This window comes from Dipodomys spectabilis, unplaced genomic scaffold (genome assembly GCF_019054845.1).
Source record: "Dipodomys spectabilis isolate Male_0828 unplaced genomic scaffold, ASM1905484v1 ptg000095l, whole genome shotgun sequence".
NCBI lineage: Eukaryota > Metazoa > Chordata > Mammalia > Rodentia > Heteromyidae > Dipodomys > Dipodomys spectabilis.
Genome location: NW_024870772.1, coordinates 15102855 through 15122306, shown reverse-complemented (window position 1 = coordinate 15122306; position 19452 = coordinate 15102855). Strand labels below are relative to the sequence as shown.

Here is a 19452-nt window from a genome sequence, read left to right as displayed (position 1 = left end):
AAATATGGTAAACAAGATGAAAGGAAAATTATATGATCGATGCAAAAAATACAGAAAAAACATCTTATGACAACTCTTTTCTTGTTTCTATTTGGGTTATTTTTTTTTTGTGGGTTTGGGGGGATTAAAGCAGATTTCATCAGGATTTTATAAGCTTATTTATCAACAATGAAGAGAGAATTAAAAATAGCTGAAAGGGGACTGGGAAGATGGCTCAGTAGTAGAGTGCTTGCCTTGCATGCATGAGTCCCTGGGTTCGATTCCTCAGCATCACATAAGTAGAAAAAGCCAGAAGTGGTGCTGTGGCTCAAGTGGTAGAGTGCTAACCTTGAGCTGAAGAGCTGAGGGACAGCACCTAGGCCCAGCGTTCAGGCCCCATTTTTAAAAAATAGTTAAAAAGCAGTACTTGTGAGAGGTTGATATGCTATGCTGTGCTGGTATATCTGCTGCAGAATGCTAATGGTATGGACCAGACAGTTTTATATATTTATTTATTTATCTAATTATTTATTTATTAATTATACTGTACAGAGGGGTTAACATTACATGTGTAAGGTAATGAGTACATTTGCTATCAGACATTGTTAACTCCTTCCCTACTATCCCTCTCCTCCTCACTTCTCCAACTCCTCCCTCCCCCCATCCAGAATTGTAAAGTTCATTTTCAACAGAGTGTCTTGTACATCTCGTTATTGCAATGAGTCATCCTGTATCCTAATTTCAGCATTTTGTTATTTCCCTTCTCCTCCCTAAATTAGAAAAAAAAATGTATATACAAGATGCAGTGCACTGTAATCAAATACAGTGAAAACAGGGGTTTTATCATAGGGGAAGAACATACAAAAGAAACAAAAAAATCATACAATACATTATAAGTACATTAAAAAGAATAGCAGCAAAGATTAAAAACCTCTTTTGTTCCTATCTTGGGGTTCATCATGTTTAGCATTATCTTAGCTTCTCATATTTACGCTGTCCTAGACATACTAGTTATTGCAAATAAGGGAAACCATGGTACCTATGTTTCTCTGGGCCTGGCTTACTTCACTTACTATAATTTTTTCAAGTCTTGCCATTTCCTTACAAATGGGGAAATGTCATTCTTTCTGATGGAGGCATAGAATCCCATTGTATGTATGTATGTATATATATATATATATATATATATATATATATATACACCACATTTTCTTGATCCATTCATCTACTGAGGGGCATCTGGGTTGGTTCCATATCTTAGTTATGGTGAATAATGCTTAATCCAGGGTGTGGCAGTGCTAGTAGTTGGGAAAGCTGGGTGTGGGCCCCAATAGTTGTCTTCTGCTGGGACTGAGCAAGGTCAGCCAGTGCAGTCTGGATCTTTCCCAGAAGAAAGTTTCTTCAATAAGCAATGTTCTCCAGCTTCATGGTTCTCTTCCTCCAGTTTACACAAGCTAGCATCTATAATACAGCTGTGGATTCTTCACTGGGTAAAGAATTTATCAAAACATCATTGTCTTTTGCTGTCTGTGCAATCAGTACTGGGTTAGCTGGCTGGTCCTTGTTAATTGCTGATTGAATGTTATTAAATGAAGCAGGTGACCACTCACGTGCAACACTCCAATTGCATTACAAAACTGATTTTCAAGTGAGCTCACCATATCTTGGACATGGTCTGCCATGTTGTTCCCACATGCAACCAGAGCTGGAGCTGTACCAAGCTGGAATTTATTAAGGGCCAAAATTACATCTAACAAACATGTAAGAATCCTCTGTCAGGTGGGCACTGGTGGCTCACACCTGTAATCCAAGCTCCTCAGGAGGTTAAGATCTGAGGATCACAGTTCAAAGCCAGCCCGAGCAGGGAAGTCTGTGAGACTCTTATCTCCAATAAACCACTAGAAAACTGGAAGTACGGTTGTGGCTCAAGTGGTAGAGCACTCACCTTGAGCTGAAGAGTGCAGGGACAGAGACCAAGCCCAGAGTTCAAGCCCCACGACCGACAAAAAAATTTTAAAAAAAATTTAAAAAATCCTCTGTCTTCATTGTGGGCCTGCTAGAAACTGCTACCCAAAAAAAAACTTTAAGGGGGGGCTGGGAAAGTGGCTCAGTGGTAAAGTGCTTGCCTCACATGCATGAGGCCCTAGGTTCGATACTTCAGCACCACATAAACAGAAAAAGCCAGTGGTGCTACTGTGGTTCAAGTGGTGATAGAGCATCTAGCCTTGAGCTGAAGAGGTGAAGGACAGTGACCAGGCCCAGAGTTCAAGCCCAATGACTGACACAAAAAAAAAAAAAAAAAAATTCTATAACGGCAAACAGAAATAGAAATTAAACAATCATTTTTGGTAATCCTAATTTTTCCTTTTGAAACATTTAGGACAATTTTACCTCCAAATTCCTTTTGTCTAATAAGCCGGTCACTTCCTACTACTTCCTGAATTTTTACACAAGGGATGCTGGTTTTAATATCTTCTCCCAAAGACACTTTAATTTGCATTTAAATGACCCTTTGAAACACTGGGAAACACCTATTACCTTTTTCTTGTTTAAAATTAGGCCACTTATTTTTTTTGCAGTCAGAGTTTAACTCTTAGAAAACTCTTAAACTCAAATGACAAGTTTTAATGCAAGAATTACAAGCAATAGCACTGTACCACGAATCCAAACTTAGCATTTTTATGCCTTTTGAAAAACACATCTAATTGCAAGATAGCATTGAAACCAAATTACCTCCAGATAAACTTCTTTAACATTCCTTTTAAAGTTTTTTTTTTTTTTTTTTTCCAATTTAAATGTATCCCAGGGGAAAGTTTTAGAAAAAGCAATCGCATCACCCACTTTACCATCAGGTTTCCAGGGTCCATCTGCAAGGAAAGAGACAGGATGAAGATGGGCATCCATTGGCCCATCTCACAGACTGGGCATATACATGTACACTTTTGACCCCTTAGGGTTAGATAAACTGCCTTTGTGCCAACTTACCCTCTTCTACCATGCATGGACTCCCTCCCACCACTCTGTCCAAACATGCATGGACCAGCTGAACTCACCTTTTGCCAGATCACCCCTCACCCAGGAAGTTAGGTTCACAGGGCCTTCCTAATCTCTGAGCCTTGTTTAATCTGTGGCTGAAAAACCAAGCAGTTCAGACACCCAGAATAGGCAATGTTTTGGCTATGGTCAACAAACCTTTACATTTAAATTTCTGACACTTAGCCCCCAATTTTAGCAGTGGAGAGAAATCCTAAATTCTCAATGCTTTTTTGCTAAGAGGGTTAACTTGATTACAGTACAAATAGCCTTAAGCATTAGAACAGGAGTTTGTTGTTGTTGTTTTGTTTTGTTTTTATTTAGAATACCTTTTAACTTCCTTGTTAATGTAATAATCCTACAGACATTTGGTACTGTCCAAATTGTTGACCTCCCTTGGAGATTAGACTTAAACTCATCCATTTTTATATCATTTTGAGAGTTTTTTATCTCAAACATGTGTACATATACATACATATACAACATATGTACACTCTTGCGCACAGAGATCATAAAGCACCCAAAGTTTACACAAATATACAATATTTAAATAAAACCATTAGTTTTATACAAAAGAAATACCCAACACAGTAGGGTCTCAATACTTAGGCAAATATCAATTTGATGCTTTAGAATCATTTTAATGTATTTTAACAAATTTTAAAGCAGGCAAGTTTAGATATGTCTTCATATTGAATTTCTTCAACCCTCCATTCCTTTAAAGGCCCAGTTTTGATGATGATAGTGGCTGAGAAGCTCTTCTCTTTGATGATTTCCAGGGTGGCTTCATTGCCTCTGTAGCCTCCATTTAAAACTAGAATTATTTTTTCCTGGTGCCAGAATTACTGTCTCTAAATGAGCCTGGTCATGTTTCAGCTTATCTCCAGAATCAATCATCTTTACTACAGCTTTATACTTGTCAATTGCTTCCTTAACAATACCCTTTTTGATATTTATCTCTTTTTTTTTTTTTGGTTATAATCTTTACAATGACTTCAGGCTGCAGCGCAATTGGGGACCAATATTCTTCTCTTTTCCTCTTCAGTCTTCATAAGTTCATCCAGTGCAGACTTCTTTTTCTTCTTTTTAGCTTGAGCTAAGTCGTAGGACGAGTCTTTTTGCTTGACAGAAGCTTCCCTCTCCTGTGTTTTCAGGACACTTGGCCCCAAGGAACTAGATTTGGAAGATGGTCCTCCTGAACTGCATGCTCCTGTATTCAGATGAAATGTAACTTTCTCTTCATCATTTTATGACGACTCTTAACAAATATGATATTTTAAAAGGGAACACCAATAGAGAATTCAACTAATGGCCTAAGATGTGCATTATATAAACTATGAAATGTTGATGCTAGAAATAAATGGAAAGATAACTGTGCTTTAAAGGTTTAAAGAATATTGTTGAAATGTGCACATTCTTCAAAGGAATATTCAGATTTAATGATATTTCTTACAGTATTTCAGTGACATTCTGAAATTGTGAAATTCTGAAATTGTTAGGACCAGGTAAAAATTAAGTAGATAGGGTATTAATTAGACCAAGGAAGAAGGAATTTTAACTGGGACTAACATGTACCAGGTAACCAGAGAAACATAGGTACAGACCCTAGGAATAGAACAAGACTGAGGTCTGACAGTTACTGAAACTTGGCCATTTGTATTGATTAAGATTAGGAACAAACCAGGTGCTGGTGACTCACAACTGTAATCCTAGTTACGCAGGAGGCTAAGATCTGAGGATCGAGCCAGCCGGGCAGGAAAGTCTGTGAGACTCTTATCTCCTATAAGCCACTAGAAAACCAGAAGTGGCACTGTGGCTCAAGTGGAAGAGCGTTCCAAACATTGACTTTCAAAGATAAAGGCTCAAGCAAAGTAGAGAGTTAAGCACCAGGATGGCTGCACTAGGCATCTGCGTTTCTAAGGATAGCTTGTAGGCCCTTTGGAGATCTATCAATGATTTCCACTATTTGGGGAGGTAATATTTTCCTAAGGGTATGATACCTGCATTTCTGTAAAGCAGAGCACTCCTAGCTCATACCCAATGAGCCAGGTAGCTGCACTTCAGAGGAAGGCTTGCCCCACCCACCTCCAGGTCTTGGAGCTGGGTGCACAACCTCCATCTCCTGCCTGGGCACCAGGATTTCTGCAGGAAATTGTTTGGGCCAGCCACCTTACTTTGGTTTGATGCCTTTTGTAATCACTAATTTACCACTGACCACCTGCGAGTGCCACCCCCTTACCTCCCCTCAGCTTCCTGAGGATCTCCCCTGTAAATACTCTGAACTATTTGTCTTCAGGGCTGGTCTTCACTGTCTTGGTATAGGTGAGGTCAGTTGTCATGGTTAATAAAAGATTCCTAGCCTGATTGACTGTGTGTTGGTGACTCCTTTTGCAGATCATGGGTTCAAATATTATAAGAATAAAGCACATAAGAGAAAAACTACCTTAGATAAGTCAGATATTAAATTCAAGAAACCAAAGAGATCTCTGGGGAAAAAAATCTTTCATCTTTCCTTTTTTGTCTTTTCCTTCCTTTTTTTCTTTCTTTTTTCTTTCCTACTTCCTTCCTTTCTTCTCTACTCTCCCTTACCATCCCCTCTCCTTCATTCTCCTTTTGTCCCTTCTCCTCCACTCCCCTCTCTTCTTTCCTTTTATCCTGTCTATCCTGGGATTTAAACTCAAGGTCTAAGGCACTGTTGTTGAGCTTTTGTGCACAAGGCAATCACTCTACTACCTAAGCTTCAGTGCCACTTATGGCTTTTGTTGTTTCTGTTGCTGCTGCTGTTGTTGTTGTTAATTGCCAGGACTTAACTGCACCAGGCTAACTTTGAATCCAGATCCTCAGCTCTCAGCTTCCAGAGTAGCTAAGATTATAGACATGAGCCACAGGTGCTGGCTGCACTTTTAATAGTCTTTTATAGAGCTCAATCATAGAAGGGGACTGTGCACAAGGCCAAACCTCTTGCTCTGGCAAAGGCCATGCCACAACTGCTACTATACGACTGAGGCTGAAAGAGTGCTGGTCCTCAGACAGCATGCTACCCTTTACCAGCTCCAAGGATAAGATCTGGGTGTGGATCATTGAGCTCTAAACCCTTACCTCTAGGGTTCATGAATGGAGTACAATTGAATAATTTTCTATTTTGTAGCTATGGAACCTCCTGTGACATTAAGAGTATGGCTTTGCTCTACTCCAATAACATAGTAAGGAGACTGAGTAGGCCCCTTTATTTACACCAGCAGCCATGGGGGCAGAGGGAATACATGGTGCTTACAAAGCTAGCTATCTCTGCAGGATGGATTATATGGGCAGAAATAAAAATCTCAAGACTACCTGAAAGCCATGAGCCTCACTCCTCATCCCCAATGACCCCAGCATGTGGTCACACCAGGTGGTGGCCCCTAAGCAGTGGAGACCACCAGATTGAGGGGGGCCGGGGAAGGCGGGAAAACTCATGGAAGGAAAATGCATGGAAAGCCATGTAAATTAGTGGAGGCACTCCATACACACAGTCTGATACAGACAGGGTGGACAACACCTATCTGGGTTTGGGAAAGATGAATTGAAAGCCATGCAACCTGCTGTTAGGAGAAATGGGAAGCTCCTAGTCTCTGTTTAATGCCACAGTTTTGAGAGGGGGTGGCAGTCTTCCAAGGTTGAAAGGGTATGTTCTCACAGGGTCCCTTCTGGACCAAGCCCATCTCTTTACATAGCCTGGGCAAGAGACCTGGGCAAGAGAGGGTGAATGAATTCAGGCCTAAGCTGCAGCTACCTGTCAGAAGGAAGAGTGGCCGCTGGTCTTCATGCCCTGCCTTCAGCAGACTCCATGCATGCTCTTCTAAGCCTGCTGGAGAAGGCTGAGTTCTTCCTCTCCCTCTGGCTCCCACTTTAGGGGAGAAGGCTGTGGAGAGCCCATGCTAGAGAAGCTGGTTTCAGCCCTTGGATAAACATCCTGAATATGCTCAATGAGATCAAATGACTCTGTCTATAGAGTTACTCTGCCTTTTTTAGTTACCAAGAGGAAAATAAAATATTGAAGAGGATATGAGGGTACTTAAAAAAATAAACTAAAACGTTCCTTTTGGCTTATGATGGCATTGCAGAGATGCAAAGAAAAGAGAATTAGAGACTTTTTAAAAATTATTTTATTGTAAAGATGATGTACACAGAAGTTACAGTTATATGAGTAAGGTAATGAGTACATTTCTTGTCAAGCATTTTTACCCCCTACTTAAAGACGTTTTTCATCCAATATCCATACTTTACCTTTTCTAGCAAGTCACGTTCTCTCAGGGAAAAATAAAGAATATACATTTGTTCTCTAAAATATTTCATGGAAAATATAAGAAGTCAACACCATAGATTTGGCAAAAGACTTATATCTACTAAAATGAGTAAATATGCTACTAGGTTTACTGGCATATGGCACATAAATTGGCAATATTTAAATAACTATAATTTAAGAAGAAACACTGTGTGGATAGTTATTGTCCCAAAGTTCTTTATTTTTCTGTGTAGTTTAAATAAATCTGATGATGACAGTTGTCTGACTGAAAAAAAAATAACCAGTAGGTTACACAACTAATAAATGAAAATTTCAGCCTTACCCATAATGATAATAAAAATCTCAGCATATGTCCTTCATTAAAAAACATTAAATGTTAATTTCTATCCTTACATATTCAGCACAGCAGATTTTCCTTAAAGAAACGAAATAAGGTTCAAACATATGCAACACACATATAAATATCATACTTCAAAGCCTCCTGCAAAGGATAGACTCCTAGTGGAAGGCAAAAAACAAAAATAATGTAATTCTAGGACAAGTGATTCATTTATTTTTAATTATAATTTTCATAGGATATTTGTTTCCATATATAAACTTAATGCTAATTCAAAGGATTTGATTGCATTTGTTTCCTATGTATGCATTGCCTTTTTCTGCTAGTAATAGTCTCATAGTTTGGGGCCTAAAATATTGGGAATATATTATCAGTCACTTTTTACTTATCACAGGAATGGAAGAATAAAATACAAGTTCAGTAATTCATATTTAAGTCTTAGGAATAAAAATTACAAAAGAAGACTCAGCACTGTGGTTTGCCACTATCAATAATATAGACACAATTTTTTCTCATGTAATTTTAGTAGTATAGACATATATATTTTACATGTTAGCTATATTTGTTGTTAAGTGCTCTTCCAGCAATATTTGTTACATCATGTATTTCAATTTTATGCCAAGTTCACTGTGCAAAGATCTATACTTCTTAAAATTTGGTAGGCTATTACTTACCAGCAAAAAAAGCTTTATTCTTCTCAAATATTACAGTGATGTTTTCTGTGGCAATCTTTTGAACAGAAAGATCCTACGGATTTGATGATGAACTTCCTCGGATGGAACAAGATGAAACAATCCTATTGCTGCAGACCTACCAGACTGCAAACATGATTTGGTCTATCACTATGATCTCTTAAAAGAGAACAAAATGTGTAGTTCTTGAAAAGTTATTGTTATGCATTCCTCTTTGTTTATGCTCACAGTACTGTGTTTGACAAGTTTCTGTGAGAATGTCTTGTTCCCAAAATAAAAGTCAGGATGTGGTGTGGAAAATTTTAATGCTCTTCCCCAAGCTAATACAGAAGTATAATAAAAAAAAGTTATATCTGTTTATTAAATAATTCATTGCAGTTTTAGGATGATTTCTTTTTTTGGCCTGGTGTGTGTGTGTGTGTGTGTGTGTGTGTGTGTGTGTGTGTGTTGAATTATTTGCCCTCCCCCCCAATCTGTTTACTTAATAAAAGTTCCTTTAAAATCTTCTAAGCTCTTTATATTAGAGTAGACATCCAAGACATAAACATAACTGAAACAGAGTTTATTCTCCTTGGAATTTTAAAATCTGTTAGGAAGAGAAGAAATAGAAAAAAAAGTAGTACTAATGGGTAGAAATGTCTACAGTAGTAGAGTGATTCCCATAGCAAGGTGGGCCACTATGGTTGGCTCTAGGTCAGTGGAATACTAACCTCTGAAATGTGGCTAATATAACTGAGGAAACTGATACTTAAAATTTCTTAAAATTAATTAAAAATTTCTTTTAAAATAATTCAAAACAGCTATATGAGGATAGTATTAATGCATATAGTGAAATTTTATATTTCTATATTTTGATCAATGATTTCATTTTGATATCTTCCTTTCTTATGGTTAAAATGATTATAGCAGGTGGAGCTATATCTGAGAATAAAGCTCCTTAAATAAAACTTGTTTCTACAGAGTTAAACCCAATACAAATATGTACTCTCTGGTGATAATTACCACTAACAAATGGCTAAATTGTTTGGAGGTTACTGACTGTGGAACCATAAGATGTGTCTCTGATAAATGGCTATTTGAATGCTGATCTCCAGTGAGAAAATGGAGCCAGGCTGGTATCTGAGGAAAATCTTTTACTACAGTCAGAATAACAGATGTGACAATCTTACCATAAACAACCTAAGGAGGGGCCCAAAGTCTTCAATATCTGATATCTGTCCCATTTTGTGATCTTATGAGTTAGCAAATACAGAGTTATTCAATCACTAGGTTAATGCAAGGGTGATTAGATATCATTTTTCCTATTATTGTACAAATATGTATAATATTGATTATATTAGAAGCTATCTATCTCCCTTGATGGTTTTGAAGGCACAAGTAGCCATTTTTGGAATTGCTATGTGGCATGAAACAAGGCAACCTCCCCAAACAACCAACTAGGATATAGAGGAGTCTCTGGGCTGACAGCAAGAAATATTGGCCCTTGTATCTACCAGGTTATCAGAAACCAATTTCTATCAACTAGTTAAAGGAAATAATTCCAAAGTCAAGCTTCAAATGGGAGGGCCATCATAGCCAACAATTTGTTTGGAACCTTGTGAGGCTCTGAGAAAATAAGTAAGCCTAGATTCTTGACCTATCTATTGACCAGGTATTGTATAAAACTATTGTTACATTACTATTTACAAAATATAACTAAAGCAAACCTTAAACAAAATCTACATTATTTGTGTTTCTGCAGAAAATCGGAGTTGAAGGGATCAGAGGAGAGAAAAACTCATTTTTATTATGTATATAGAGTGACAGACAGACCGACACAGAACAGAGACAGAACCTTTCTCTTAATAAAAGATTTATAAAACTTTTAAGAGAAAAATCATAATTATTGGAATACAATAAGCATTAAGAAGAACACATACAGTGTAATTACTGAATGGATAAATAACCATGAAGAGCCAGACCTAGTAAGGATGTTTTTTAAGTAGCTATACTTGTCTAAGAACTGAAGATGGCCTGGACCGAAGAAGGATAGCAATCTAAGTCCAGAAGATAGTACAATTCTGGAAATGTTTGGAAACCATGGTACAGTGTATTTGATACTGCAAATGAATTAGCACGTAGGCATTAATGAAAAATATTATAATACCTCTAAAGTTACTTTGTTTCTGTTCTGCATTTTGGCTTTCATTGGATAAACCAATGTTTAATTATACAATCATCTAAAAGTGTATTTTGATTATTTCAGTTAAACTGAACTAATATTTAATTCACACGGAATGTGAAAGGAAAGTAAGCATTTGACTATATATAAAATAGACACAAATTAGTCAGATCTACTAAAATGCATCATCCAAATATGTGATTATTTATTTACTTTGCTTTTTATCGAGGTAATGGGTTATACTGACATAAATTTAGCATATTTAAGACACTAGTGAGAATATGAATATATCATAAGTCTTCACTAAAGAAGAAATCAGAAGTAATAAAAACACCAGAAACTTATTTGCTTAATTTCTTATCATTATACAGAAAATTAACAAATGCTATTCTGTTCTCTGTTAAAATACATAAATAGATGTTTAACTTTATTATTTTAAAAATTAATTGCCAATCTAAAATGAAATGGCAACTAGCATCATGATACAGTTTTGTCAAAAGAATGATTATTTAAATATGTTTGTATTTACATAGGTAAAAGAATTTTAGAGTACCTAAGTAAGAAAAATACAATGGATTGATATGTAGGGCTTAAATTGTTTTGTTGTGGGTGCTTTTGTTGTTGTTATATTTGTTCACCTTTCTAATTTCCTCCAAATACAAATAGAGGTCCAGATGTTTATTAGCAGAAAGATGATAAGGTATAATAATATAATAAGAATAATTAATTAGAAAAATCTGCACAATATCGTACATAAAATTTCTTTATAGGCATTTTTGTAACCAATTTTTCATGGTTCCTTTCAGCTACATGACCTCGAAGAAAGAAATAAACTACCATGTAGATTGATGGTGAATTATGACCACCATTGCCAAGAACTTGCCTTCATCATGTAAGTCATTTGTCTTATTAATTCCCTCCTAGACCACTGTAACTTAGTATTCCTTTTCAAGAAATTTTCAAAATACAGTGAAACAAATTACAATAATAGCTGTGAAATAAGTATAATTATGTACATAGAATGAGATTATTTCTTAAATAAACAAGTAAAAACCTTCCCAATATGTATATTCACCATGACAACACATTAGATAACTCACACATGGTTCTTGTAGCAGAAGTTTTACTTAGTTAATAATGGTTTCTACACTAAAACCTAGGCATAAAGACATTGGAGATAAATAGCTGTTAAATAAGCTCATACATTAAAAAAATCAGAATGGTATTTCTTTCATAGAATCTCAAAAATTAGCAGAAACATGGTGAGGGTTGCAGTGAATATCTATATATTCCTGATTATTTCAGAGGTTGTATTCAGTGAAAAAAGTATATTAGTGAATGTGTTATGTGAGACTATAATACAGAATGCCCTTGGCCAAAATATCTGAAGTAGTCAAAATGACTACAAAGTGTGTCTCATGATAACAGGTAGGCTTTTGGAAGTAAACATTAGAGAATTTCACAGAGTAAGTTAAGGTATATTTTTTTTTTAAGTTTTATTTTATTTTATTTGAGAACATACTGTACAGAGGGGTTACAATTACATGGGCAGGATAATGCATACATTTCTTACCAAGCATTGCAGCCTCCTCCTTTGTTTACCCTTCATCTCCCTTCCCAGCCTCCCCCCTCCCCCCCACCCAATCACACCCCCCCCCCCCCACACCGACATTATAAAGCTGGTTTTGACATGACATTTTGTACTTCTCATTGTTGCAACAGGTCCACCTGAATCCTTAAACGACTTGTTTGTCCCCATCTCCTCCACATGTTATACTGACAAAGCGGGGGTACACTGTGGGGGAGGGACATACAAAGCAACAAAGAAATAATCTTATAAATGCGTTAGAAGCACATGCATGAAAGAAACAAAAACATTAAAATACGTATTTAAGGGTTCGTTTTCCTAACATCACATTATCTGACCTTTTCCGCTTGACTCATACCTATACTAGATATTGCAAATAAGGGAAACCATGGGACCTATGTTTCTTTGGGCCTGGCTTACTTCACTTAATATAATTTTTTCCAAGCCTTTCCATTTCCTAACAAATGGGGAAATGTCTTTTTTTTTGAAAATAACTTTGAAACAATAATGAGTTACATCTTTTTGTATCTTGCAGGGTCTTCTAAATATAATCCTCAAAGGAAAAATACTTGGATTTTCTTTCTTTAGCAATACATGGCACATTTCCCACCCATTACTTGCATGCAGCTTTTTCCTTTGAGTTTATTTCCTGTTTTAAATGTTGTTGATCATCATGGTATCAGAAATAAGTAGAATGCCAGAACTGTAGCTATCTCTGTTTTTTTTAAAGGAAAACTTTTAATTCAAGCATTTCTTTTTTAAAATTTTATTTTAAAGGTGCTGTACAGAGGAGTTATAGTTACATAAGGTAATGTGTACATTTATTTTTGAACAGTGTTACTCCTTCCCTCTTTGTTTCCCACTTCCTTCCCCTTCCTCCCTCCCCCAAGTCGTAAAGTTCATTTTCAACATAGTGTCTAGTGAGCATCCCTGTTACATCAATTGACCCTTTGTCTCACTGTTCCTGTGATTTTCCTTCCTTTCCCCAAGTCAGATAAGCTTATATACAAGACAAGGGGTACAGAAATCAATGACAACAGGGAATAAACCAAAAGGAAAAAAAAGAATAAAAGAAAAAAGAATTCACTTCAAACAATAAAATAATAATAAAAAAATGAAAAACCTCTTGCTTCCATTTCTTCGAGTTCATTTTGATAAGCATCATTTTATATGGTCATGTCCACATCACTATTGAGCCATTATGATCTTTTGCTAAGAATAACCCGGCATGTTCTAGTTATTACTAATGAGGGGAATCACGTAGCCTATGTTTCTTTGTGTCTGGCTTTCTTTGTTTTATATATATATACATATATATATATATATATGTATATATATATATACATACACACACACACACACACACACACACACACATTTCAAAGTCTTTCCATTTCCTTGTGAATCTGGCCATCTCTTGTCTAATCAGGTGCTGCAGGGAGAGAATACATGTGTAGCCACTCCTTCAAGACTACCACAAATTGGGCAGTAAGAAAACTAGATGCATATGTTCTTACTTCCAGCTTGAAAAATAAAGTAAATATGTCCAGTGAGAACAAAACTTTAAAAACAACTGATAAAATGTATTACAATGAGGTGGAGGTATGGGTCAAGTGGTAGGGCAAAAGCCTCAAGCAAAAAAAAAATCCAAAGGACAGTACATATGCCCTGTGTTCAAGCCCCAGTATCAGAACAATAACAACAATGTAAGGTTAAATCTTTTAAAGTAAATTATCATTTAAAAAATCTTAAGAATAGTAAAATAAAATCAGTCCAGCTATTTTTAACTTTCCTTGCAGCTTTCCTAAACCACTCTGTACCATACATCATCCATAGCCACACAGAACACGATATGTAAACTGTACTTATAAGAACATCAGCATGCTCAAATCCCTTCAGTATATAAAGATTGCTAAAGAAACATGCCACCTCAGTTCATTGCTCTGTAACTAACAATGAAGGTAAGCAAATCATGAACAAGAAAAGTTTACTTTGCTTCACAGTTTTATTGGTTCAGTCCGTGTCTGGCTGGTCCTGTTGCTTTTGAATTTCTCTGGATTGATAATATATGACCTTTCAATTTTACCTATTATTTAATCACCACTGACCTTGTTAAGTTTTTTGATGGGTTTAATCTGAAGTATCAGTGGACTTTCCTTCTCCTGAATAGCAACACTTGCTGATGGTATTTATGATGTTATTTATTTATTCACAATGAAAAATAACTATATGTGCCTCACGTAATGCAAAAATATTTTCCAGGGTAAAACTAGATTATGGAAATCAACTAAGTATGTAATTGTTTAAAATTATTGATTCTTCTATGACATTATTATTGTTAACCTCCAAAATTGTATTTTCCCCCCATTCACAAAAAGAATCTGTCAAGTCTTTTGGTTCTTGTGAAGGAGAGCTGAAACACAAACTCTTTGATGTATTTTCTTGGGAGTTTTTTTCAGAATAACATGTATTTTTATATGCTCGGAGTAAAATTGATTCTTCGATAAGTTTGCTTCTCTAATAAGATGCATATTTTCAGAAGAAAAAAAAGAATGCAAACAATTGCTTTTGGAATAACTTAAAAGATGCTAACTGGGAATACAGAAACTATGGTCTTATGTACATCCTACCCTATTGAAATACTTTGAAAACCCAAGATACAACTATAATAGTTACAAACTTCCACTTTACTAAGTAAGAGTAATATCTATTATTAATCTCCGTGTAGTATATTTTGCAAACAAAATTATTATGTTATTGGTATATATAATTAGGATTTTATATAGTCATTTGAGATATCTAAAATTGGTTTCATTTTTCAAATATATGTGAGTACATGTTTGCAGATCTCTACTTTTCCTCACAAAAAAGTCAATATATGGTATAAAACTTAAATAGAAAATGTTTTGAAGCACTCTCTCAAAGCAGGTAATTACTATTGGATATAGCATCCTTTAAGACAGGCATAGCACTTAAAAACCACAAGTGTATCTTACCTGATAGCAAAATGGAAAAGGAATTATATGCTCAGTAGGACACCAGCAAGCAGAGTACACATTTGTCACTCTGTTTAACAATAGACCTTAATTTTACTTATAATAGTGCCCATGAGAAGAAAGCATATGATTGCCACCTATCACTCTGATCCTGAAAAGTACAGACACTGTGATTAACAGCTACCAATGGTCCCTGCAAAAAGGGTGCTTAAGAGAACCATGTCTCACAGGATTTAACAATAGAATTGACCTATTTCTAAAGTGTGTGATGGTTAGGTATTAAAAATAAAGAAAGAACTAGAACAAAAGACAGCAATGTCTCTTTTTCACTTTATGACAATTTTCACAGGCTTCAGAAAGTGAAAGGTTTTTGACTTTTGAGTCTAACGGACAAATCATTATCCAGTAATAGGAACCTACTTTAATAGGGACCAAGCTATAACTTTCTTTCCTCAAAGGTTACTATAAGCCAACCCCCACCCCAAACACACACTGTATTATTAGAAAAAAAGGTCTAAACTTGTTTGGTTTATAATTTAAGACAATTATAAATCTAAAATAGAAGATTAAGAACTATTATTTGGAAATTCCTCTATCATTAGAAGTATATGATGGAAAACCTTAGGAGCTGGTCAGCATTACAATAGCACAGAGTTGTCCCACATTTTAATACAAAAATAAGACCACCTGATAGAGAAAATGCACCAGGTGAAATAAATTTAGTAATGAAAATGGATTAGAGCAGAAAACTCAGATATGCAATTATATTCAATAAAAGATGATTGTTATCAAGGAGGTTTAAAAAATAAAGTTGTTGAAACTTCTTAAGGTAATAAAAAAGAATGTCTTTAGATGATATTAGATATATTGTATTGGGTATATTTGGTATATTTGGCATATTGGTATATTAGATGATTCACATATATACATATATACATATGCCTATTTTATACCTATGTGTAGAGAGAAATATATATATCTAGAAAGATGATATTGCTTATTTAACAGCTATTATTAGTAAAGAAAATGGGGAAGAATGGTCATGTCTCAAACTGTATTATCTATAAAGGATATCTATTTATAGTTTTACAATTTTCCAGATGCCTAAATATTTCATTGTTTAATGATAATTACTTTTTAATAAGTATGGTTCAGGTAATAAGCCTGAAAAATGTGGTGTTTTTCTATATTTATAAAATACTTAATTAGAATATTATTTTCATAGCACAAATAAAAGCATACTTAATACATTTTTATAAGAAAAACAACAATGTGTTTTCCCTCATATATTTTTCTTTTTTTAAATATGTTTTTATTGTAAAAATACTATGTAGAGGGTTACAGTTACATGAGCAAGGTAATGAATACATGTCCTATCATGCATTCTTACTTCCTCCTTTGTTTTTCACCTACCATACCTTCCCTCCCACCTCCACATATACATTCCCCACCCCACCCCACCCCCACATACATTGTAAAGTTCATTTTTCAACATAGTGTCTTGTATATCTCATTGTTACAATGGGTCAACCTGTATCCCTATTTAAGTATTTTGTTTATTCCCTGTCCCTTCCCAAAGTAGAGAAGTGTATACACAAGATACAGGGCACCAACTTCAAATACACTGAACACAGGGATTATACCGTCAGTGAGGAACATACAAAGAAACAAAAAAAAATCACAGGGTACATTATAAATAAGTTGGAAACAATAGCACGAAAGAAAAAAACTACTTGTGTTCCTATCTTGGGGTTCATTTAGCTTAACATCATCTTATCTGGTCATATGTACATAGCTTTTGAATTTTTCTGCTTGTCCCAGACATATACTAGTTATTGCAAATAAGAGCAAACATGGGACCTATGTTTCTTTGGGCCTGGATTACTTCACATAATATATTTTTTCAAAGTCTTTTCATTTCCTAAAAAATGGTGTCATGTCATTCTTTCTGAGGGAGGCGTAGAAGCCCATTGTATATATACAACAAATTGTCTTGATCCATTCATCTACTGAGGGGTATCTACGTTGGTTCCGTATCTTAACTATGGTAAATAATACTGTAATAAACATAGTTGTACTTATAGCTGTAGTTTGCTCTTCTTTATGAGCATTTGGGTAAATGCTGAAAAGGGGGATTGCTGGAGCATCAGGGAGCTCTACGTAGAGTCTTTTGAGGAACCTCCATACTGCTTTCCAAAGTGGTAAAACAAGTTTACACTCCCACCAACAATGCAGTAGGGGTCCCTTTTGGCCACATTCCATCCAGCATCTGTTGTTATTAGAGTTCTTTTTTTTTATTTTTTTTATTTTTATTTTTGTCGGTCGTGGGGCTTGAACTCTGGGCCTGGGCGCTGTCCCTCAGCTCTTCAGCTCAAGGCGAGCGCTCTACCACTTGAGCTACAGCACCACTTCCGGCTTTCTGGTGGTTTATTGGAGATAGGAGTCTCACAGTCTCTCCTGCCCGGGCTGGCTTTGAACCACGATCCTCAGAACTCAGCCTCCTGAGTAGCTAGGATTACAGGCGTGAGCCACCAGCGCCCGGCGTTATTTGAGTTCTTGATCATAGCCATTCTAACTTGGGTGAGTTGGAATCTCCATGTTGTTTTGATGGGCATTTCTTTTATGGGTAGAGAGCTTGAGCATTTCTTAATATGTCTATTGGCCATTCTTATTTCTTCTTCAGAGAAGTTTCTCTTTAAGTCTTTAGCCCACTTATTTATCAAGCAGTTGATTCTTTGAGGATTTGTTGGGGGATTTAATTTTTTGAGTTTCAAGTATATTTTAGATATGAGATCCTTGTCCATTGTATAGCTAGTGAAGATCTCCTCTCAATCCGTGGGCTTTCTATTGATCTTGCTAGTTATGTCCTTTGCCATGCAGAAGCTCTGCAGCTTCATGCAATACAATTGGTCCAACCTTTCTTTGATTTGGTGTGTTTCTTGGTCTCTATTAAGCAAAATTTGGCATGCGCCACAAAGACTTAGGGTTTCTCTTATTCTTTCCTGTAAGATTTTCAGGGTTTCTGCTTTGACTCCAAGGTCTTTGATACATTTGTATTTGATTTTGGTGCAGAGTGATAAATAAGGATCTAGCTTTAGTTTTCACAGATGATTAAACAATTTTGCTAGCACCATTTACTGAAACGGCTGTCTTCCATTCTATTTTTTTAGCTCCCTTATCGAAGATTAGGTGGTTCTAGGTTTGTGGGTTCATTTCTGGGATTTCCATTCTATTCCAGTGGCCATCAGGCCTATTCTTATTTCAGTGCCAAGCTGTTTTGCTTACTATGGCTTTGTAGTAGAGTTTGAACTTAGGCATTAATATTCCTCCAGCATTGTTCTTTCTGATAAGGATCATTTTTGCTATTCGGAGTCTTTTATTGTCCCATATGAATTTTTGGATTGCTTCTTCTATTTCCTTGAATAATGAGGTTGGAATATTGATAGGTATCACATTGAATTTGTAGATAGCCTAGGGAAGTATTACCATTTTCACGATATTGATCCTTCCAATCCAGGAGCATGGGAGGCTTTTCCACTTCCTAAGTTCTGCTTTGATTTCCTTTTTCAAGTTTATATAGATTTCATCATAGAGGTCTTTCACTTCTTTAGTTAAGTTGATTCCTAGGTACTTTATTTTTTGTAGGCTATTACAAATGGGATTTCTTTTCTGATTTTAGCCACATTCTTTTTAATTGTTACCGTACAGGAAAGCCATTGATTTTTAAGGGTTAATTTCATACCATGCTACTTTGCCAAAGTTTCAAATCAGCTCTAATAATTTGGGAGTAGAGCTCATAGGATTCTTTAAGTACAAGGTCATGCCATCTGCAAAGAGGGAGAATTTTACTTCAGCTTTCCCTATCTGGATCCCCTTTATGTTTACCTCTTGTCTTATTTTTGTAGCTAGGCATTCTAATACTACATTGAAGAGAAGTGGAGAGAGTGGACATCCTTGTCTCTTTCCTGAGTTAAGAGGAAATGGCTTTATCTTTTCAACATTAAGTATAGTGCTGGCAGAAGGATTGTGATATTCAGCCTTTATTGTATTAAGAAACGTTCTATGGATTCCTAGTTTTTGCAGAACCTTTCATCATAAAGGGGTTTTGGAACTTGTCAAATGGTTTTTCTGAATCTATTGAGATAACCATGTGGTTCTTATCCTTTCTCTTTTTCATGTGATGAATTATATTAATTGATTTGTGTCTATTGAACCAGCTCTGCATCCCTGAAATGAATCCTGTTTGATAGTGGTTTATGATTTTTAAGATGAATTGTTGAAGTCGATTGGCCAAAATTTTGTTGAGAAGTTTTGCATCAATGTTCATAAAAAAAAATGGATCTATAGTTCTCTTTCTTTGATGAGTCCCTGACTGGGTGTT

The 19452-nt window shown here is 35.7% G+C and overlaps 1 pseudogene; it reads right to left on the bottom strand.

Annotated features, from left to right (window-relative positions):
• Nucleotides 1-1236: 1236 nt before the first annotated feature.
• LOC122112610 lies at nucleotides 1237-1661 on the bottom strand (annotated as a pseudogene).
• Between the last annotated feature and the right edge of the window lie 17791 nt (nucleotides 1662-19452).